The sequence below is a fragment of the Notamacropus eugenii genome, chromosome 2 (assembly GCF_028372415.1).
Source record: "Notamacropus eugenii isolate mMacEug1 chromosome 2, mMacEug1.pri_v2, whole genome shotgun sequence".
Classification (NCBI taxonomy): Eukaryota; Metazoa; Chordata; class Mammalia; order Diprotodontia; family Macropodidae; genus Notamacropus; species Notamacropus eugenii.
In genome coordinates, this window is record NC_092873.1 from 448,737,339 (window position 1) to 448,757,187 (window position 19,849).

General features: G+C 36.6%; 1 pseudogene; it reads right to left on the reverse strand.

Moving 5' to 3' along the window:
- Positions 1-18,936: 18,936 nt before the first annotated feature.
- LOC140524164 (large ribosomal subunit protein uL30-like) lies at positions 18,937-19,643 on the reverse strand (annotated as a pseudogene).
- Positions 19,644-19,849: the final 206 nt, after the last annotated feature.

Sequence of the window (19,849 nt, forward strand, 5' to 3'; positions counted from 1 at the left end):
CACAAGCACTCATACCTTTGCATATAGACAAAAGAAAATTTATTTTATATCACACTGAGTAATATTGCCTTGAACATTCAGAAATAAACTTAGCCCTGCAGATGAGCCAGGCGAGCTTGACCAATTTCCCTCATGCCCATTTCCAGAAGCAAAACTGGTTTAAGAGTTTTGGATAGATTGGATCAACTAAACAAGTAAATAAATTAACAAATAAATGAACGAATAAATAAATATCATAATCACAATGATTGCATTTTTGATAACTTTTCCCACCTAATCAGTCAATTTTATCCAACTCCATTTATACACAAGAGTTATGTGAAAGATCCCATTTTCCCTATGTGTGGGAAGATGAAGAAACAGGAGAGGATTCTGGGAAGGTAGCAGAGTAGGTCAGAAAATTTCAAGCTCTCAAGATTTTCCTCCATAAAAGAATAGTGCCTCTGGGTGAACATAGAACCATGAAAACAAAGAAGAATAGGTGCAGGACAGGGGTCCTCTTGGGAAAGTCAGAGAAGACTTGAAGAAAATTCCTAGGACTACATTTCTTCCCTGTGAAGATATACCTCCAGGGTAGGCTCTATTTAAACCCCATACACCAAGCCCTAAAGTTAGCTGAGCTGGGAGGCTGCCTCAGCTCGGATCACCTGAACTTTTACCCCCCAGACAGTGAGGTGAGTTGGACATCTAACCTAGGGAAGATCAAGGGAACCTCTGCTGACAAGGACCACCAGACCAGCTGTGCTGCAGAGAGTGGGAGAGCTGTGGCTGGAAGGAAACAGTACGTGCTGGGTGAGTGCAGAAGCAGTGGGGTGAGATGCCACTCGCTGTGGCCACTTACAGGAGGAGGTCTTAGTTTGAGTACAAGGTCAGAGGGGAGAACTGAAGAGGATTAGAGGCCAGAGGCACTATCTCTCATACCCAGCACCAAAGGTGATTATAAATAACAACAACAACAACAAAAAGCACAGGCAAAGCAGAAAGAATCCAACCCTACAGAGCTTCTGTGGGAACAGAGAATACCAGTGTTCATTGTCATAGGAGGATACTGAAACAAAGAAACCCTCTTCTACCCCAAAGAGCTACATCAAATGGTCTCCTTCCCAAAAAGAATTCATTGAAGAACTTAAAAGAGACTTTTAAATCAGTGTTTGGGAGACTCCAAAGGAAAGTATGGGACAGAGGAGATGTTAGACTGACTACCAAACAGAAGGTCTACAGAGCCATTGTGTTGACCTTATTGCTGTATACTTGTGAATCCTGACAATCTACCAGTACCATGCCAGGAAACTGAATCACTTCCATGTGAATTATCTTAGGGAGAGTCTGAAGGTCACCTGGCAGGATAAGGTACCAGGAACTGAGTCCTCACTGTAATTAAACTGCCAAACATTCAAACTCTGATTCAGAGAGCACAAATCCAATAGGATGGCCATGTTGTTCAAATACAAAACATACACTTGTCAAAAAAAACCTGTTTTATGGAGAACTCGCATGGGGCAAGCATGGACATGGTGGTGAGAAGAAGAAATATAGGGATACTTTTAAGACCTCTCTTAAGAACTATGGAATGGATTGTGTGACATGGGAGACCCTGCACAGGACCACTCAGCATGGTGTGCCCACATCAGAGAAGATGGTGTGCTCTATGAGCAAAGTGGAATTGAAACAGCTCAAAAAAAAATACAGAATATACAAATTTCACCCCAAATGTTCACATGCACTATTTGCGCCTGACCTGTAATAGAACATTCCAAGCTCCTATTAGTCTAATCAGCCACAGTCAGACACACTGAAACTTGACTCTAGCACAGTGATGTCATTTTGCTTCCCTTCTAGAACAAAGGACAACAACCAAAACCAATGAAAAATCAAATGAGAGAGACTGAAGAAAAATTAAAAAGAAAAATAAGAATACAAGAAAAACAAGAAGATTATGGCAAGAAAGTGAAACAATTAGAAAAGGAGATGCAGAAACTTAAGGGGAAAAGTGATTCGTTGAAAATAAGAACTGGACCAGGAGAAGCAAAGTTATAAGAGATGAAGACATAATATATATATATATATATATATACAGAGAGAGAGAGAGAGAATGAAAAAATAGAAGAGAATGTGAAACATTTCATTAAAAAAACAGATCTAGAGAATAGATCAAGAAGAGAAAACACAAGAATGGGACCAATTGAAAGCTCTGATCAAAAAGAGAATCTTGATGCAATAATACAAGAAATAATTAAAGCAAATTATCCTAAAGCATTTAGAACAAGAGGGAAAAGTAGAAATAGAAGAAATCTATCAATCACCGAATGAAAAAGATGCTGCAAGGAAAATTCACAGTTTAATTCTGTAACCCCCAGATCAAGAACAAAATATCAGAAGCAACAAGAAAAAAAAAATTACATATGATGGTATCACAATTAGAATCACACAAAACTTAGTGCTGGCAACACTAAAAGATCATAGGTCTTGGAATACTATATATTGAAGAAGAAAAGAACTGGAGCTCTGGCTGAAAATATCATACCCAACAAAGCTGAGCATAATTCTGAATGAAAAAAAATGAACATTTGATCAACTGTGAGACTTTCAGGATTCTGCTTAAAAAAAGGAAAAAAAAATCTGAAGTCAGTAGGAAATTTGACATACAAGAGAAATATAAGGTAATACCAATGACCAACTACAAGGGACTAAATAAGGATAGAATGTTTACCTTTTATGTACGGAAAAGGTAAAACCTATGTCCAAGATTATTACTAGAAATTAGGTAGCTTATAAGAAAGATTGGGATAGACCTGAGTATGATAGGACTTTAAAAAGTAAAACCATTCAAGAACAGTGGTACAAGAGGAAGAACCAATACAGAGGAATTAGATAGGGAAGTGGAGTTGTTAGTTCTACAAATCTACTTTCCTCAGGAATGGGTTTAAGAGGAGGAAATACATATACATCTAGAGGAATATAAAAGTCTTCTAAATTTCAAAAGAAATGGAACTCTAAGGGGATAGGAAGGTGGGAGATGATAAAGATGGGAACTTTAGAGGGAAAGGGGATGAAATAGATTAAAGGGGTGTACAAAAGAGTGTTTAGATTTAGGAGAATGGGAAGATGAGGGAGGGATGGCTGGAGTGGAGGTAGGTTAAGTGATAGGAGGGCAATGTAACAGGTAGAAATAAAGAGGAAGAGTTAGGAAAAATTGGAAAAAAGATGTATGCAGGAACATAAAAACAAGATTAGGAGCAGAATCTCTTAGGGAAAGTATATGTTTATATATGTATGTGTGTATATGTGTGTATGTGGATATGTGGATGTACATATCACTACCTATATATAAATATATCCATGCTTAGTTTCAGCCTTGGGGAGATGAGTTGGGGGGAAGAAGAGGGAAAAATAATAAAGTAAAAAGTGGACAGCAGAGGACAAAAGAAAACCTACAAGAAAGCAAAGAAAAGATGGACAGCTTTCAACATAATGCACAGTATTTAATATATAGACTTCCTGGAAATAAGTTGTTGCTATATATATTCTGAATCCTCTCCTATATTCTGCATACAGATGACATTCTTTTATCTTTTCTTATATTATATTTAAGTTTAATAGTTAAGTTCATAGTGTTTCTTTTCTTATTATGTACTTAAGTTTTAGTATTTGTCTAAAATAAAAATTTAGAAATAATTGGAAAAAAAGATGAGGAAGCAGATCACAGCATCACAGATATGTAAGTGAAAGTGACTTTACAGATCCTTCTGAACAGTACTTTTTTTTTTTTTTAATCAATCAAGGAGCATTTATTAAGCATCTACTTAGTGCCTAACAACATGCTAAGTGCTGTGCTCTATGGAAGGCGGAGTGAGGTGACATAAGTCTGGCTAGGTTTGCAGGAAGGATAGGTCACTACAAAGGGCAGGTCATTTTTTTTTTTTAATTTATATATTTAACTTTTAACATTCATTTTCACAAAATTTTGGGTTCCAGATTTTCTCCCCATTTGTCTCTTCCCCCCACTCCAAAACACCCAGCATTCTAATTGCCCCTATCACCAATCTGCCCTCTCTTCTATCATCCCTCCTTTCCCTTGTCCCCATCTTCTCTTTTGTCCTGTAGGGCCAGATAACTTTCTATACCCCTTTACCAGTATTTCTTATTTTCTAGTAGCAAGAACAGTACTCTACAGTTGTTCCTAAAACTTTGAGTTCCAACTTCTCTTCATCCCTCCCTCCCCAACCATTCCCTTTGGGAAGGCAAGCAATTCAATACAGGCTATACCTGTGTAGTTTTGCAAATGACTTCCATAATAGTCATGTTGTGTAAGACTAACTATATTTCCCTCCATCCTATACTGCCCCTCATTGCTTTTATTCTCTCTTTGGATCCTGTCCCTCCCCAAGAATGTTGACTTCAAATTGCTCCCTCCTCCCATTGCCCTCCCTTCCATCATCCCCCCTACCCTGCTTATCCCCTTCTCCCCCACTTTCCTGTATTGTAAGATAGGTTTTCATACCAAAATGAGTGTGCATTTTATTCCTTCCTTTAGTCGAATGTGATGAGATTAAACTTCATGTTTTTCTCTCACCTCCCCTCTTTATCCCTCCACCAATAAGTCTTTTGCTGCCTCTTTTATGAGAGATAATTTGCCCCATTCCATTTCTCCCTTTCTCCTCCCAATATATTCCTCTCTCACCACTTAATTTCATTTTTTTTAAAGATATGATCCCATCCTACTCAATTCACTCTGTGCTCTTTGTCTCTGTGTGTGCATGTGTGTGCGCGCGCGTGTGTGTGTGTGTAATCCCACCCACTACCCAGATACTGAAAAGTTTCAAGAGTTACAAATATTGTCTTTCCAGGTAGGAATGTAAACAGTTCAACTTTAGTAAGTCCTTTATGATTTCTCTTTGCTGTTTACCTTTGCATGCTTCTCTTCATTCCTGTGTTTGAAAGTCAAATTTTCTTTTCAGCTCTGGATTTTCATTAAGAATGTGTGAAAGTCCTCAATTTCATTGAAAGACCATTTTCCCCCCTGAAATATTATACTCAGTTTTGCTGGGTAGGTGATTCTTGGTTTTAGTCCTAGTTCCTTTGACTTCTGGAATATCATATTCCACAACCTTCGATCCCTTAATGTAGAAGCTGCTAGATCTTGTGTTATCCTGATTGTATTTCCACAATACTTGAATTGTTTCTTCCTAGCTGCTTGCAATATTTTCTCCTTGACCTGGGAACTCTGGAATTGGCCACAATGTTCCTAGGAGTTTCTCTTTTTGAATCTCTTTTAGGTGGTGATCGGTGGATTCCTTGAATACTTATTTTGCCCTCTGGTTCTAGAATCTCAGGGCAGTTTTCCTTGATAATTTCATGAAAGATGATGTCTAGGCTCTTTTTTACATCATGGTAATCCCATAATTTTTAAATTGTCTCTCCTAGATCTATTTTCCAGGTCAGTTTTTTTTCCAATGAGATATTTCACATTATCTTCCATTTTTTCATTCTTTTGGTTTTGTTTTGTGATTTCTTGGTTTCTCATAAAGTCATTAGCCTCCGTCTGTTCCATTCCAATTTTTAAAGAATTATTTTCTTCAGTGAGCTTTTGGACCTCCTTTTCCATTTACCTAATTCTGCTTTTTAAAGTATTCTTCTCCTCATTGGCTTTTTGAACCTCTTTTTAGGTTATTGAGTTAGCCTATTTTTCAAGGTGTTATTTCCTTCAGCATTTTTTTGGGTCTCCTTTAGCAAGATGTTGACCTGCTTTTGATGCTTTTCTTGCATCTCTCTCATTTCTCTTCCCAGTTTTTCCTCCACCTCTCTAACTTGATTTTCAAAATCCTTTTTGAGCTCTTCCATGGCTTGAGGCCATTGAATATTTATTTTGGATGTTTGGGATACAGGAACCTTGACTTTTACATCTTTCCCTGATGGTAAGCATTGTTCTTCCTCATCAGAAAGGATGGGAGGAGATATCTGTTCCCCAAGAAAGTAACCTTCTATGGTCTTATTTTTTTCTCTTTTCTGGGCATTTTCTCAGCCAGTTACTTGACTTCTGAGGTTCCTCTCCACACCCGCCTTCCCTCCAGATCCACCCAGCCAGCACTTGCGGTCTGAGATTCAAATGCTGCTTCCCAGCCTTAATGCTTCAGTGTGGCGGGGCTGCTCTTCAGTGTGAGATTAAGTTCAGGTGCTCAGGTGGGGGTAGGGCAGCCACACAGGGCTCAGTTCCTTCAGGGGGTTTATGCAGAGACCTTCAACAATGGATCTGTGCTCCTGCCTGCTTTGGGAGCCCTTGTCAGTTGCTGCCTCCCTAGGGGGCCTGAGTCATGGGCATACCCCACTCCCCTCTCGGGGATCCAAAAAGACTCTCTCACTGACCTTTGGTGCCTGTAGGTGGAGGGACCTGTGTGGTTGCTGGAGATTCCATCCATGAAGCCTGCTCGGATCAGCTCCCCTCGGTGCCACGTGGCCAAGGCAGGGCTGGGCTCTGCTCCAAGTCTGGTGCTCAAGGAACCTTTCGTGTCAGTTTTTAAGGTCTCTCTGGAACAGAAGTCTCCTCCACTCCATTGTTCTGTGTCTTCTGCTGCTCCATAATTTGTTGGGAGTTCTTCTTTATAGGTATTTTATGGGCTGTGGGTTAGGAGCTAGCATATGTGTGTCTTTCTACTCCACCATCTTGGCTCCTCCCCCCCAGTGCTTTCTTTTTGCAGATGAAGAAAGTAAGGTCTAAAGAGTTTAAGTGACTTGCCCAAGGTGAGAAATTACATATGTCTGAACTGTTTTGCATTCTACTTCTGACACACTTAACCTAAAATTCAGATTGTATACCTCCACATTCAGTGCTCTTTACACAGTACCATCATGAAATTGTTCTTTAATTAAGAGCTATGTCTCAGAGCATTGCCGTAGGCTTTGAGCTGATATGTTTAGGATCATATGAGACAGTACTGAGAAGCTCAATTTAAAGACATTGCTTCCAAGCTTCACATTTAACACTCCATCCAATTAGGCCACATTCCCTTTTTCCCCTACAACCAAGTATGGGGACAAACTACTTAGCCATATAAGTATTTTTCCTACTAATCCTGTAATACAATGAAACCTAAAACTACCACAACCAATGACAAGATTTATACACTTCCATTTTGCTTTTAAGGCTTTTCTTTGTATGAAGAATAATGCAGATAATATTGTCAACTTCTTACCTTCAAATGAGTTAAGCATTTCAAATCCTTTGAAATAAAATAGCTAAATAAATTTCTATTATTGAGGGCAATATTAAGTGAGAAAATATTTTATTATGATAAGTCAAACTTGGATGCATCATCATAAAAGGAAATATAGAAAATTAAAGAGATGAGGAAATATAAGTAAAATGCCTTGCAAACATTAAAGTGCTATATAATTATAAACTTATTTTTAATGATAAATTAAGGCCCTGCTTGGGTCAGTTATGAAAGATAATCATTTGTTAGATTAGGTACACCATGGATAGAATGTGGAGCCTAGAAAAGGGAAGATTTGATTTCAATTTGGCTTCAAACAACTTCCTAGGTGTGTAATCCTGAGTAAGTCACTTAAGTTTTGTCCTTTTCAATTTCTTCAACTCTAAAATGGTAATAACAGAAGCACCTACCTCTTGCAGGATTGCTGTGAGGATCAAATGAAATAATGTTTTATAAAGCATATAGCACAGTGCCTAGTACAGTCTAGGTACAATATAAATGCTAATCATTATTATTAAGACTATGTACCTTGACAGGAATTACCATAGTATTAAAGTATGATACTGAGTAAGTCAGTCATTAATAAATGTCATCTGCAATTCACAATGTACTTTCAAATATATGATTTCTTATGAGAGAGAGAGACAGAGATAATGACAGAAGGAATGAAGTGTGATACATGTTTCAAAGTACAATATTTTTTGTCTTTTTTTATAGTAATGGGAATGGAGAGGGCAATATTTTCTCAAGGTATAGCTCAATCAATTGTTCCATTTTACAATCTTTAAAAATACCCCAATTTCAATTCAAATAACTCCAATTGCAGGAACTCACATTCTGTGTGTGTTTTGTGTGCTGTAACATGTGCATGTGTATGTGTGTGTGGATTTGTATTTTTGTGTGTTTGGGAAGTCTCTCTCATTTTCTGCTGAAAAGTGAAAGTGTGAGAAATCAGTAAAAGAAGTAGAGGTGGGAAAGAACTTAATGGGAGCATTTTTCTTCGGAACACTTTGGTTCATCTAATTGTTTCCATTTATCTTCTTGACTTTCCCTTCCTAATAACAATATTAAATAAGCAGTGTAATCCACACTACATAGGCCTGAGTTTGGCCCATGTAATATTATTTTCATTATTATCCAGTTAAGGTATCTAGTCAATGTTTCTAATGTTCACATAATGGAACTCTACTAGTTGCTTTTGGTGTTTTTATTAAACTTTGATAATTAAACTTCTAGTGAATATCTTTATCACCAATACTCATGAACTAAAAATCTTTCATGGATTAAAAGTGGGCTTCTGGTTCATAAGGCAATTTACACCACAAGCTTCTTTGTACAGTAGACTACAAAGAAGGCAGTCCTTCTTATTAACAGCTCAGATATCCAACACAGTAGACAGATTTAATGGAACTGGTTTTTTTTTTAATCTTTTGACTGTCACAAATTCCACCTGACATTAATCCTGTAGTATAAATAATAAAATGAAAGAAGTTTTACCTCTGGTATTGTGCAACACTAGAGGAAAGGAAGAACATCTGTCCTTTTCAAAATTAGTAATTGATTTAAGCTCTTTAACACCGCGAATAAAAATACTACTGAAAACAGAGTGGTGGTCTGGTCTGGTCTAGCACTCTTGAAAATATACCATTGGAGGATTATGGGCATGGGCAAGCCATTTCCCCATTCTAGACTTCTCTCGTGTGTGAAAGGAGAAGAGTGGAGATGATCACTTTGATCTGAAAATGTCTGTGATCATTTTTTAATAAAAATATTATCTGTGTGGAAATAATGTCCAGTTTCAAGGAAACCAGAATGAACAGTTTTTAAGAAGTGAATCACTACTACAAATTTTTTCCTTAGGCAATATATTTCTTTATTCCTTGTATTCAAAAGTAAAGAACTAGTTTACCCAGAGGTTAACAGGTACCATTATCGAGTCTTTCCCCACCCTGAGAAAGAAGTACTTGATTTATAGTCCTTGGGGAAATAAAAATCAAATGAGAGCAATACCAGGTAAGTAAAATAATGGAAGGTAGAAAATGCTTAGAGATTAATGGAGGTATATATCACATGTAGCTCAGTAATCAAGTCCTGGAATATTCTGAGAAAAGTGTAAAATATTAATGGGTAATTGAATATAGTAAGCATACTTACATCATGCAAGCACTTCCATGGTTCTACATGAAGGCATCAGTGATTCCCAAGGGAAGGCATTTTCCCATAGTTCTTTTGCTTAGTAATACCTACCCTATCCCCTGTAAAACTAAGTATATAGAAGTCAAAAACAAAATAGTAGGACCAGGAACATTAGACCTAAGATCTTAATTCCACAACAAGTTTTGTTTATTTTCATGACTCAGTAGGTAGACTATGAGATTATAATCATAGAACAGAATGACAGAATCTTCCAGTCAAGTCAAGCACCTAAGAAATAAATAATCATTCATCCATCCCAAACTTCCACCACCACCCACTCATTTTCATAGGTAAGAAAACTAGGAGGGAGAAAAATGAAATATTTATCAAGAGTCACAGTCCTGAGACTAACTCACAATATAGGACTCCTTTGAACATCGTATATTGTTTAAAGCTAGCTTTTAGAGACATGGCCATTTGCGAATAAATGAGACTAGATCACTTCTGCCCAAGCGAAAAGTATCTACTATTTATGTGTTTAATTACAAGTCCACAAGTTAGCAAGCCCATATTAAGGTCCTTCTATGTGCCACTTGTTCAGTCATTCCAATCATATCTGACTCTTCATGATCCCATTTGTAGTTTTCTTGGCAAAGATACTGGAGTGATTTGCCATTTCCTTGTCCAGCTCATTTTACAGATGAGGAAACAAATAGGGTGAAGTGACTTGCTTTAGATCACACATTTTGAACTCAGGTCTTTCTTACCCTAGACCCAGCACTTCTATCCACTCCTCCACTTAGCTGTCCACTATGTGCCAGACGTGGTGCTAAATGCTGAATTTGCAAGTGGGTTCTTGAAATTAAATAGTTCTCTTTTAACATGGGCTTGCATTTAAACAATTGCTTATTTCCTTATAAATATTTTTTTGAAAGTTCCAAACCTCTGGAGGGAATTAATGTAATTATAGGTTGAAACCATTCCATTATGTTACCACTTACATTTTATCTAACTAAGAAGATTTCCTGATTGTTGACATCTTGATATTTAGTATTTTGTCAGTTTAGAAGTTCAGAAGACATGGAGAGCAGAAGGACTGCTTCAATAATATGCCTTTGAATTTTGTGGTTATTTTTTTTCCATTTTGGACCATCAGTGAACCATCAGCTTTAAGGTGGAAAGCTACAAATGAGTATCAAAAGATAGGGCATCATTCTTTAATTTCAGCTTATTCATGGTTTTGACATTTTTTGACCATCAGGTCCTCTATTTGCTTGTCCAGACTTTTTTGCTCTGATTCCCTTAGTATCCCTTTCAGATCAAATTGCTTCATTTTTTTTTATTTCAGCTACTTTTTTGAATTGCCAATCCTACCTGGATTTATTACTCAATTAATCATCAGTGGCTAAGCATCACCCTAGTTTCCAGAAGAAATTCCACCTAGTCTGAATCTTGGCCAGAGCTGTTGCCCATCAACCCCTTTAATCCCAATATGAGATCCAACAGGTATAGCATTTGAAGATATAATTCTTTTGTTCTATTAACTGGGTGCTTAAATATATTTCTTTTTAAGATGTGAGGTAGAGATCACATTGAAAGGGATCTCTGGGGAATGCATATAGTGTAGTATATATAATATCACTGGAGTCATTTGACCATGGTTCAAGTTTCCTTACTAGCTGTGCCATCTTGGGAAAGTTATTTAACTCATTAGTTTCCCCTTCTTTAAAAGCGAAATGATAATATTTCTCTTACTAATGATGTCAGCTACAGCATTACAGTGTCATGGAATTTCAGGGTTGGAAAGAATCCCAACAGCAGAAAAAAGAAAGATCTCCAGTATAACATAGTCAATGACTGGTCACCTATCTTTTCCTTGAAGCTTTCTAGCAATCATGAACCTACTTCCTTTTAAAGCAGCCCTTTTTACTTTGGAATAAATTATTATTAGATAACTGCTGGGGATTTTTTTCCTATGAGAAATCTGATTAACTTCTTTGAAAATTCCATTCATTTGTTGCTGATTCTGCCCTCTGCATCCAGAAAGAACAAGCCTAAATCCTCTGTAACATAGCCATTTCCATTATGTTTGCCTGTATAAATATGTTCTCCAGCTTATCAAAGCCCTTACTAAATGGTTGTGCCAAGAACTGACCTCAACATACCAGATTGTTCTGACAAAGACAGAATACAACAGGACTATAACCTACTCATTCATGGAATATATGCCTCTCAGTACAGACCAAGACCACTGTCATAACACACAAATGACTCACATTGAGCTGGAAGTTCACTAAAATTCCCAGATCTCTTTTTTTAGATAAATTACAATCTGATCATGTTTACCCTGCCTTTCATTTGTGAAGCTGTTCTCTGGAAAATAAGTATTATCCTTACTAAAATGTATAGCATTAGTTCATCCCAAAATCTTTCTGGCTCCTAACATGCAAATTTGATAAAGAAGCCATCTATCTTACAACCTATTTCACTGACAAAAGGTTAAATTGCATAGCGTCAACACACCTTTGCAGACTTCCTTCCAACTTGACATGAAATGATCATGGTATAAGACCTTTGGAATTATTAGAATATCACTAGTAATCTGTAAAGAAGAAGTTTTAGCAAAGTTAGGAGGGAATAACTAGAACATTTAGGACTAACATTACAAGAATATTCTTTATCCCAAACTCCTAATTCTAGCATTTCCCATTTTTCCATCATTTTCTTCTACTATATATTTTTTCCTATAAAGACTGAAAGAGCATCAGTTTTAATGAGACAATTTCCATGGCAAGGTATGATTTCTGGTATAAGGTAAAATGTGTGTCCCTTGTGCCAGGGCTAGGAAAATTACACCTTTTGTAACAAAATCAGACAGAAATTAAAGTACAAGGTAATTATTCTCCAACAAATAAATGTACATTGAATCTCTGTCCAAATTAAGCCCATCATGAGCAATATTATTCTCCGTTTTCATTGTACATTGAGAGGATAAGAACTAAAGTGCCATAGCAGAGGGAGCATAATGTCATGGAAAGAATACTGGATTTGAATTCAGGGATACTGAATTTGCATTCTGTCTCTGCTGGTTATTACCCATGTAATCTCAAACAAGTCACTGGAACCCAACATTCACATCCATAATGTTCAAAATATGTAGGGGTTGTAATTCAACCCCTACATCAATTTAATTAATGATCTCTAAGACACCTTCCAAATCCAAATCCTGCAAGCTAAAATACTGACACTGTTAACACCAACACATGATTAGTCTGGTAATACCAGAGATCTCAAAAAACCATACTTTCTGAAGCAGAAATGATTAGGAAAAGAGCCAATTTCATTGACTAAACCCTTTCCTCCTCCAACCTTCACCTCTGTTATTTGTCAGTGCATTTAAATAAAACATGTTGTTGCATTTCTTATATAATGGTTTACTGTGTTTCCCTATAAAGAATATTCTTCTTCCCAGAGTAAAGCTATAAAACAGAGTTGCTCAGAAAAAGTGCATTTTAAAAAGGCTTAGAAAGACTATAGGCAATTGAACTTTACAAGCTTCATTTTACTTGAATGTAAATGGTTCTTCATTTTTTAAAAATGCATATTCTTCCCCCTATTGACAATAGTATTCAGCTAAAAGAAAAGTTTTCATATGAAAGAAGTATAGTTACACACAAATGTGATTGCCATTTTGCAATACAGGCACATTTTACATGACTATTTTTGTTAAGAGCTTATAAAATATGTCACTCAAGTGATTGACATCTTTTATACTCTATTCTTTTCAAGAAAAATATATCTCAAACATAAGAAAATCAAAGGGTTTTTTTAGATTTTTGCATACTGGAAACAATCTCTCTTTGAAAGACAGATACTTTAATAGTCAAATAAGTCCCTACCATAACACTTCTCCTTTCTCTTTCATTTATATTAATGATGCTAACAAAAAAAATGAAAATCAAAATAAATCTATCACCTATCATCTAAAGTAATCAACAAAGTTCAGTTTGTGATCATATATCTATATATATTTATATTTCAGAACTATTTACCCTGCTATTTGCATGATCCTGGAAACTATTTGAGAAAGCAACTAGAGGAAGTTTATTTAAAGTTGTCACACTCCCAAGTAACAAGATACAAACTAATCACCACTAGTGATGTGATAGATTATTTTACTGGCTATTTTCTAGTTGCCTAGATAATTTATTTTTATGGAAATTTTATTTTATAATTCACTGAAGTCAGCCAATAAGAATTTACTAAATGTTAACTACATATCAAGTAGAATCAAATCAATAATCAATACCCAAAGAGAACTGCATTTTCACTAAACTACATGAGGAACCTCTTCCCTTCTCTCTATATATTCCATTGAGGGGCAGCTAGGTGGTGCAGTAGATATAGCACCAGTGCAGGAGTCAGGAGGACCTGAATTCAAATCTCACCTCAGACACTTGACACTCACTAGCTCTGTGACCTTGGGCAAGGCACTTAACCCCATTGCCTCATCTTAGGTCATCTCCAGTCATCCTGATGAATATCTGGTCACTGGATTCAGATGGCTGTGGAGGAGAAGTGAGGCTGGTGACCTGCGCAGCCCTCCCTCACTCAGAACAAAGTCAAATGCAAGCCATGTCATTATTTCTCTGATGGTATGGTCTTCTTCATCAATAAAGGACAAACACACACTTATTCCATTGATAACCTCACTGACACCCATGGCTTCAGGTATCACCTCTATGCATATAGCACCCAGATGGAGTCCCACATCTCTATTAAACATTTCCAACTGCATGTGCTGTATTTCAAACTCAACATGTGAAAAGCAAATATTATTCTATTTCCACTCAAACCCACCCCTTCTAAATTTCCCTATTTCTACTAAGCACAGTATCATCATTCCAGTATCCCTAGTTCTCAATCACTGAATTTTCCAAGACTTTTCTTTCTCTTTTACCTTACATATCTAATCAGTTGCCAAACCTTGTCATTTTACCTCTGCAATATTTCTTGCATCTATCCCCTTTGATTTATTCAAATAGACACTGCCCCAGTTCAGGTCTACGTTACCTACCTTTCATATTCCAGTAACTACCTAATGGGTCTCCATATTTTATTACTTTCTGGAAAAATACAATCAATGAATCAACAAATATTTATTAAGCATCTTTGTTATCAAATCATTATTTATGAAGAATCTTTACTATTAAGTGTCATTACATAGTAGGCTCTGGGAATTCTTATAGTATAGGCAGGTCTGTCTATTTTATTTCCTTCTTCAATAAATTCCAGTGACTTCCTATCATCTAAATGATAAACTACACACATCTCTTTTAGGTATTTAAACTTCCTGTGGATTCATAATAGATATTAAACCCACTAATACACGATTATGCTTCTAGAGACTTTGCACTGCTCCAAAGGACTACATGTAAATTAAATATTTCTATCCTGAAGGTCCATAGAATAGTCTTTCCTATTGGAAAGCTTTGGTATTGTTCTTATTTTTCTATTTCAAAGCTATAGGAGTTCTTGCTACAGTCAATAATCTTTTATTATTTTACCTCTTGAACTATGTCAACAAATGAGCCCTCCCATGGCTATTGAGCCTCAGAGATTTTATTTTGTATACTTTGTGTACTTCCATTAATTTCTCATCTTTGTACACTTTTATTGTCTAAAACCTTCATTTTTTTTCTTCAGGGTGGATAAATTTGTTGAGTTCATGCAGTTAGATGAGAAGGTTTTTTGTTTGTTTGTTTGTTTTTTCCATAAAGATCTTTTCTATGCAGTAAGGTTATTTCCCCCTTAAATTAAGCTAGAAGTTGCTGTATTCTCCATTATTTATTCAAAACCCTTCATAATCTGGCTCTTGCTCAACTTTTCAGCCTTACTTTATATTATTCTCCTCTACAACCTGTTCATTCCAGCCAAACTGACCACCTTGCTGTTCCTCATCTATTAAATTCCCTCTCCTATCTCCTTGTCTTTGCCCTAGCTGTTCCAGATGCTGGGAATACACTCCTTCTTTATACCCATCTCTCTAAATCTCTACTTTTTTTGAAAGTTCAGTCCAAATCCAACCTCCTACATGACTCCCTTCTTTATCCCCTAACTATTAGAACCTCCTGACAAAATTATTGAGTATTTATTGTCTATATTTTCTTTGCATTTAGTCATGTATTGGAACATCAGCTCCTGAGGGGCAATGGACCAACTTGTTTTTGTTTCTTTTATTGTTTTTGTGTTTTTCCCCCAAAATGAACCATAAGAGGCATTTAACAAATGTTTGTTGATTTATCTGTGATCTCGTCAATATGAGTGTTCTTTCCAATCAGACAGATCACAATCCATCCATGACCTACCTATTCTATTCAATTCTTGCCTGTGTTCTTCCATGAGTTTGGCCCTGAAAGTCTACCCACTATGCTGGAACCTTACTTACTTAAAATTGATATTGGGGATACACAGGAACATGCCTAGTCCATCTCATTTATCACTCCTACATTTCTTCAGCAGCATTCTTCACTTTTCTTCTGTAACTCCTCTGAAACTTTTTGAAATCTGCTAAAGTCAGAGTCATTTTTCTTTCACCAGGCTTTTAAACTTTAAATTCTTTGGCTATATATTCAGCTCTAGAAAACTCAAAATATTCTAGATAGCATATCTGATGGTGAGAAGCATTGGTGAGCTAGAGAATAACCACTTCAGATGTTCATTGGTTAATGTTGCTGAGACAATGTAAGATGATTCTGGGATTCATTGATTTTGTTTGAACCACTGTTGTAATGGTTATGGTAGTGGGGAAGGGGTGACTGTGAGGGTTATTAGAGCTGTTGTGGTTGTTGGTACATGGCTGGCCAGGATAGTCATAATGATAAAACTGCTGTGTCTAAAATTGTGGCATTTAATGTAGTCTGTTGTTACTTAGACCTGCTTTCTGTGTTAGCAGGTAAATATCTTGAAGAGAAGAACTGTATCTCTCTTGTTGCTGTATTGTATTGAATGTCATACCTAGCACACATTGTTGTTATTGCACAGTCTCTCAGTTCTGTCCAACTTTTCAAGACCACTTTTGGAGTTTTCTTGGCAGAGATACTAGAATACTTTGCCATTTCCTTCTCCAGCTCATTTTACAAATGAGGAAACTGAGACAAACAAGGTTTGTCTAGGCACAAACAAGGCACTAGTAAGTGCCTGAGGCCAAATTTGAACTCAGGTCTCCCTGACTTTCAATCTAGAACTCTATTCACTGTACTACTTAGCTGCCCACATAATAAGTGCTTAGTAAATTTTGTTGACTGATTATATAAAGATAGCCTCAGATAAAAGTGAAGATTTTCCATTAAAAAAATCATGCAAAGAATATAAAATATTCAGTCTATTGTTCTGCACTGGTTTTGGAGTCAGAGAGCTTGTATTCAAAACCCATTTTTGACAGTTGCTACTTGTGTGACATTGGGCAAATCACTTAACCTTGTTGGGTCCAAGTTTCTTCAACTATAAAGTGAAAAGAAGACCATTGAGTTCCACTCCAGTTCTAGTTCTATGAACTCAATTGGATAGCATATGATGATAATAAGTCTAGGATCATAGGTCTGACTCCTATATGAACTTCTTTGCATCACTCAGTCTCAGGGTCAGAGAATGCAACCTTCATCCTAACCATGTGCTACTCACCAATGGGGATTGAGCCAGAGGTTATAAATAAATGCAAATCCCATTCCATTTCTGGGCAGTGTGGGGAGGGGAACAAGGGAATGTGCTAATTATGAGGTCATTAGTTGACCCTCTTCTGTGAAAACTAAAACATCAGCATAATAATGTTTCACTGGACTCTAAAAAGAAGTTGTGATAAGTTCCTTTTTATTGGTGCTTAATTTGGTACAAGGTATTTCCCCACAACAGAGTGACTCCAGAATTCTATTAAAGGTAGAACAATGCAACCTGTGAATTGTAAAGTTCTCTATAAAAATAAGCTTTTGTTACAGCAGCTGGTACTACCATTACTGCCATTATTGCCTCTACCAAAATCCCAAGGATGGAATGTTTCTCAATGAAATTCTCTTCCAGAGATCTTTTAAGATACCAGGTTCCATCTACAAAGAGAAATGACTAGAACTCATGCCACAAAGGTTTCCTGTTTTGTACTTTCTCCAATAGCACTTTCACTTAAAAGTTTGGCCTATGTCTCCCTTTGCTCTGTGATATATAGTCATGCTACCTTACTATTCACACTGGGGAAGCTTAAAGGCCATCTTTATCATTGCTGGGAAATCCTAACAGGTTTGTTGCCATGTCTCAAACACACATTTACCAATACAGAAGCAAAATTGGCAGCTTGTACTGTAAACCAATGCCAAGCAGGCTTTTAGTAGATGGCCCCCTAACCATTTTAAGTGTCAAAAGAAAGTAAATCTTAATGATTTAAATCTTAATCATCAAAATTCTTTTCAATTGTAGAGATATCATGGTTCATAGGTCATAGGGAGAAAAGTTGTGAGAAGAAAACTAATTAATGAGGCAAGGGAAAAACAATAAAAGACAATTTCACAATGTCTATTTTCCTGAACTAATTATTTTGACACTGAAGGATATTGGGGAAAGGACAAAAAATGTGAGAAGCAGCACGGTGTAGTCCAAAGGGTGCTAGCATGAGAGGTCAGGGTTCAAATCCCAATTATGTAACTTTTTAGATGTATGATGCTGAGAACAATCACTTAACCTCTCCCAGGTAACTTTGCTCATCTGTCAAATGTTAATACAGTTAGAGCTCCTACTCCATAAGACTTTTGTAACAATCAAATCTGATAATGTATGTAAATCATTTTTGCAAACCTTAAAGGCTGTATAAATGTCAATGATCATGTTAATTATGTTAGTTATGTTATGTTATCATGTCAATTAGAGAAGCAGTATTCAGTAGTCCATAGATGATTTTGCAGTCAGGAAGACCAAGGTTCAAATATTGCTTCAGATTTAAACTGATTGTATGATCATGGTTAAATCATATACTTTAATCACTTAAACTCCTTGACCCAAGTGACTCCTTAAGAACATAAGGTGAAGGAAAAGTAAGTACCTGTGTTTGTTGAAGCTCCTCATCAGGCAGTCCTTCTCAAATACTCAAAAAATACAAATGAAGGTGAAAACCTATCCATGCCTGACCATTCTGTATGACTCTTGCCCAAATTAGGAAGGAAGGAAAGAAAACAAGAATTTATTAAGCACCTATTATATGCCAAGCACTGTGCTAAGTGATTTACAAATATCCTCCCAACAACCCCAGGAATAAGTGTTGTGAGTTTCCACATGTTGCAGTTGCAGAAGCTGAAGGAGACAGATGTTAAGTGACTTGCTCAGAGTCACAGAATTAGTAAGTGCTTAAGGCAAGATTTAACTCAAGTTTTCCTGATTTAAGGCCCAAAGCTTTATCCAGAATATTACCTAGATACCTCTAGGTTGCATTATATTATCCCCAAAATCTTGCCTTAAGGAGTCCTCCTAATATCATAGAACCCTTTTTCACTTTCTCTTTTTTTTTCAATTTTATCAAAGACATTTTTTAATATCATGGTAGAGACCTTCAGTTCATTCTTCTAATAAGCCTGTTGATCTGGTCTTCCTTGTTACCAGCATCTCCACCTTCCACAAAAATGTGTAGTCTTTTTCTTCATTCTGCCTTGTGGAGAAAATAATTGGAAGGGCCACAGGAAGTTGTTGGCAGCTTTGAAGTATTTACCAGCAGTAGATAACTCCATATTTACCAAGAGATTTTGCAATAAGGGCATTATCTGCCAGGGCAATTCTCTTTTTCTTGACCTTGCCATAGCCATGTTTGTAAATCAAGTCATTCGCAGACTTCAGGTTTGAGTAACTCCATGCCATGTATGGTTCCACAATCCTCAACATGTTAACTGAAGCCTTATTAAGCTTAACAAAAGTGTCATTGAAGATTTGGTGGAGATGAAGAAGTTGTAATTCTTTTTCAAACTGTGGGCTATCAGATACCTCTGATTCTGAACACAAAAGCTAACTTGGGTTTAACAGGCACATAGTTGTTGCCAGTTTTATGTGCCATTCCAGCCAGCCAGATTTCACTTCTATACATCTGTCTGCGCTCCTGGTAGGCTTTAGCTTTTTCATAGATAACTTTTCTCTGTATGTTATAGAGCTTTTCATAGCCATCTTCTTCAGGCATTTGGCCTTCAGTATTGCAAAAGCCTTTCACTTTTTCAGAACGGATTCTGAAAAAAACGGTAACTTCTTTTCTTCTGTGCCTGCCATGATTCTAGCCAGAAAACTCTCACTTTCTCTTAACGTTAAGAGGGTACCAGTGCACTGCTTGGGCTATCCATTTGTCATCCTTGTTCTTTCAATATGACTAGGCCACCTTCTTTTCCTTGATAACAATCTTTATTAGTCTTTTTCTTGAAGTTCCTCATTGATCATTTGCTACTAACTGCTCAACCCACCACATGCTTCTTCATTGCCTACTG